We start from the raw sequence: 3,981 nt of genomic DNA, 5'->3' as shown, positions 1-3,981 counted from the left end.
TATTGGTGGTCCAGGTCTTTGGGCCAGGCTTCCGTTGGGTTTTCTGGAAAGTGGAACACACAGGAACAGCAGCAGTCGATGAGGATGTAGCTGAAAGAAAAGAAGAAAGAGAAAGTTCTTTCAAGGTTTCAGCAGTGCAGTGCATATGCAAATCAGCTTCAGCAGAAGCATAGATCTGGAGAGCAGCAACAATTTTTTCAAAAATAGCTGCAGAGGTTCCATCTTCAGGACAATGATTTGCAGGTGTCCATTTGAAGAAATTAAACTGATAAGAACAGCTACAGATTTTAGATAATGTTTTCACCTCTTAGCTCAGAGAGCCGAGAAGCGATGCTGATGCTCTGTGGCATGCACACACCCCCTGTCCCCACCGCTTTCTACCTCATCGAGGCGAGTTCTCAGCCACGCAATGAACACCGTAACTATGTAACTCTGAGTGAGGCTCACTTCCCTAAAATGACTCCAGTGGAAGAATTCAAAGCAAGAATCTTGACATACAATTCTGTTAAAAAAAAAAAAAAAAGACAGTTCCCTGTACACTCCTCGTTTGCACAAAACCCACCCACTGACCTGCTGCCCCCGAACCGCTCGTGCACCGGCCCTGGACACTTTTTTTTTTTAATTATTTTCCTTGAGTCACGCTAGGAATGTCACTCAAAGGGCCACAACCTTCCTCCTCTTCTGCTCCTATGAACTAGCCCTCATCTGGGCAAAACATTTACAGAGACTGTTTCCTAGGTTAAGATGGTGGCATTTTCCCAACAGGAAAGGGATGGAAATATTCTCTTTTGTGTGGAGACGAGGGAAAGAATGATCCAAACCATGCAATTAATTCTGGAAGGTATACTAAGGAGAGCAGTTTAAGAACCTACACAGAATAGACTAAGAAAGCAGCTGTTTAACTCAGCTACAAACAACAACAAAGTAAAATCTGCAAGAGCAGCCGTTCAACTCAGAGGCCTAATAATAAGATGTAACTAATAACTGATGAAAGAGTTACAAATGACTCAAAACCATACTCAGTACAAACCAAATGGTAACACAGACAACACCACTATTCTTCGCTGCTCTTCAACCACGATATTCTCCCCATAGGGAGGTCCACCGCTCCTGGGGGTTCAGTGCTGCAGTAACAGGGCGCTGTGTGCAGTGGATGTAGGAAGCTGCTATTCCATCTCCCTATTCCAAAAAATCTGTTTAATAGCTAGTCCTGAGATAGAGGAAATATCAGTTATTAAGGTGATAAGAACAGATTTAAAACTTTGATTCCAGCGAATGTTAAAATGATCTAAAATACAGGTTAATAAAAACATTTCTAGTCCTCTGCACAGAATGCTTAAATTATCCCCAAATAGCAAAAAGTTTTGGTTAAAAAAGTCATAAAAGGCACGTCATCCAGAATCTGACACTTGGTGAAATCTAAGTCTAGAGCACACAACTGATTTGGGGGTTGTGCCTTGCTTCTCAACAGGCTGCCCTGAGGTTGCCACTCACAGTCACAAGCTACTCCAGATGGCTCAATCCCCTCCCTCTCATGGATCAATAACCAGTTAGCAGATAGGAAAGAAAGAGTAGGAATCAATAGTCCATTTTTACAACTGAAAGGGGTTAACAGCAGGCTTCCAAAGTATGAGACAAGACTACAGACATTAGGGCTGGTCAGCTTAGACAAGAGATGACTAAGGAGGGCTAGGATACAGCACCGGTTCTCATCCAGGCATCTGCCAAAGGAAACCTGGGCTCAACTTACCACTGCCAGCCACCAAGCCTGCCTGCCTGGTTTGCAGCAGGGAAGGGGCACAACACAAATCAGCAGCATCACTGCAGAACAGAAGAGACAGCTGTCCCCCTGCCATTATCAGTAAGGGTTGCCTCACAGCCACAAACAGGCAGCAGTTAGCCAAGGAGACACACCTCACCCCTCTGCCCAAGGAGCAAAAGTCCAACCACAAGTCTGCTTTCCTTCCACTACATGAGGTAACAACCTCACCAAATTGGGTAGAAAACCATAAACGTTACTTTTCAGGAAAAGCTCTGTTCTTGGGCACAGGGGAACAAAAAATTTATACCATCTGAAGAAAAACCACAATATGTTGCAGAGGCACTGCCAGCGGAAAGTATCAGAGAGGTAGCTGTCTTAGTCTGGATCTGTAAAAGCAGCAAAGAGTCCTGTGGCACCATATAGACTAACAGACGTTTTGGAGCATGAGCTTTCGTGGGTGAATACCCACTTCGTCAGATGCATGTAGTGGAAATTTCCAGGGGCACGTATATATATGCAGGCAAGCTAGAGATAATGAGGTAGTTCAATCAGGGAGGATGAGGCCCTGTTCTAGCAGTTGAGGTGTGAAAACCAAGGGAGGAGAAACTGGTTCTGTAATTGGCAAGACATTCACAGTCTTTGTTTAATCCTGAGCTGATGGTGTCAAATTTGCAGATGAACTGAAGCTCAGCAGTTTCTCTTTGAAGTCTGGTCCTGAAGTTTTTTTGCTGCAGGATGGCCACCTTAAGATCTGCTATAGTGTGGCCAGGGAAGTTGAAGTGTTCTCCTACAGGTTTTTGTATATTGCCATTCCTAATATCTGATTTGTGTCCGTTTATCCTTTTCCGTAGCGACTGTCCAGTTTGGTCGATGTACATAGCAGAGGGCATTGCTGGCATATGATGGGGTATATTACATTGGTGGACGTGCAGGTGAATGAACCGATGATGGTGTGCCTGATCTGGTTAGGTCCTGTGATGGTGTCGCTGGTGTAGATATGTGGGCAGAGTTGGCATCTAGGTTTGTTGCATGGATTGGCTCCTGAGCTAGAGTTACTATGGAGCGGTGTGCAGTTACTGGTGAGAATATGTTTCAGGTTGGCAGGTTGTCTGTGGGCGAGGACTGGCTTGCCACCCAAGGGTTGTAGGCCCCTGATGATGCGTTGGAGAGGTTTTAGCTGGGGACTGTATGTGATGGCCAGTGGAGTCCTGTTGGTTTCTTTCTTGGGTTTGTCTTGCAGTAGGAGGCTTCTGGGTACATGCTTGGCTCTGTTGATCTGTTTCCTTATTTCCTCATGCGGGTATTGTAGTTTTGAGAATGCTTGGTGGAGATTTTGTAGATGTTGGTTTCTGTCTGAGGGGTTAGAGCAGATGCGGTTGTACCTCAGTGCTTGGTTGTAGACAATGGATTGTGTGATGTGCTCGGGATGGAAGCTGGAGGCATGAAGGTAGGCATAGCGGTTGGTAGGTTTTCCGTATAGGGTGGTGGTAATGTGACCATCACTTATTTGCACCGTGGTGTCTAGGAAGTGGACCTCCCGTGTAGATTGGTCCAGGCTGAGGTTGATGGTGGGGTGGAAGCTGTTGAAATCATGGTGGAATTTTTCCAGAGATTCTCCAATGCATCATCAGGGACCTACAACCCATCCTGGACAATGATCCAACACTTTCACAGGCCTTGGGTGGCAGGTCATTCCCTGCCCACAGGCAATCTGCCAACCTGAAACATATTCTCACCAGTAACTGCCCACCGCACCATAGTAACTCTAGCTCAGGAACCAGTCCATGCAACAAACCTTGGTACCAACTCTGCCCACATATCTACACCAGCGACACCATCACAGGACCTAACCAGATCAGCCACACCATCATCGGTTCATTCACCTGCACGTCCACCAATGTAATATACGCCATCATATGCCAGCAATGCCCCTCTGCTATGTACATCGGCCAAACTGGACAGTCTCTACGGAAAAGGATAAACGGACACAAATCAGACATTAGGAATGGCAATATACAAAAACCTGTAGGAGAGCACTTCAACCTCCCTGGCCACACTATAGCAGACCTTAAGGTCCTGCAACAAAAAACTTCAGGACCAGACTTCAAAGAGAAACTGCTGAGCTTCAGTTCATCTGCAAATTTGACACCATCAGCTCAGGATTAAACAAAGACTGTGAGTGTCTTGCCAATTACAGAACCAGTTTCTCCTCCCTTGGT

At 45.8% G+C, this 3,981-nt stretch overlaps 1 non-coding gene across 1 annotated transcript; it reads right to left on the bottom strand.

Moving 5' to 3' along the window:
• Nucleotides 1–1,094: 1,094 nt before the first annotated feature.
• On the bottom strand, nt 1,095–1,288 carry LOC127052999 (U2 spliceosomal RNA). Its single transcript, XR_007774925.1, has one exon. It is a non-coding gene; the product is annotated as a U2 spliceosomal RNA (small nuclear RNA).
• Nucleotides 1,289–3,981: the final 2,693 nt, after the last annotated feature.

The sequence above is a fragment of the Gopherus flavomarginatus genome, chromosome 5 (assembly GCF_025201925.1).
Source record: "Gopherus flavomarginatus isolate rGopFla2 chromosome 5, rGopFla2.mat.asm, whole genome shotgun sequence".
In the NCBI taxonomy this organism is placed as follows: Eukaryota; Metazoa; Chordata; order Testudines; family Testudinidae; genus Gopherus; species Gopherus flavomarginatus.
The sequence above is the reverse complement of the archived record's forward strand: the minus strand, read 5'-3'. Positions and strand labels throughout refer to the sequence as shown.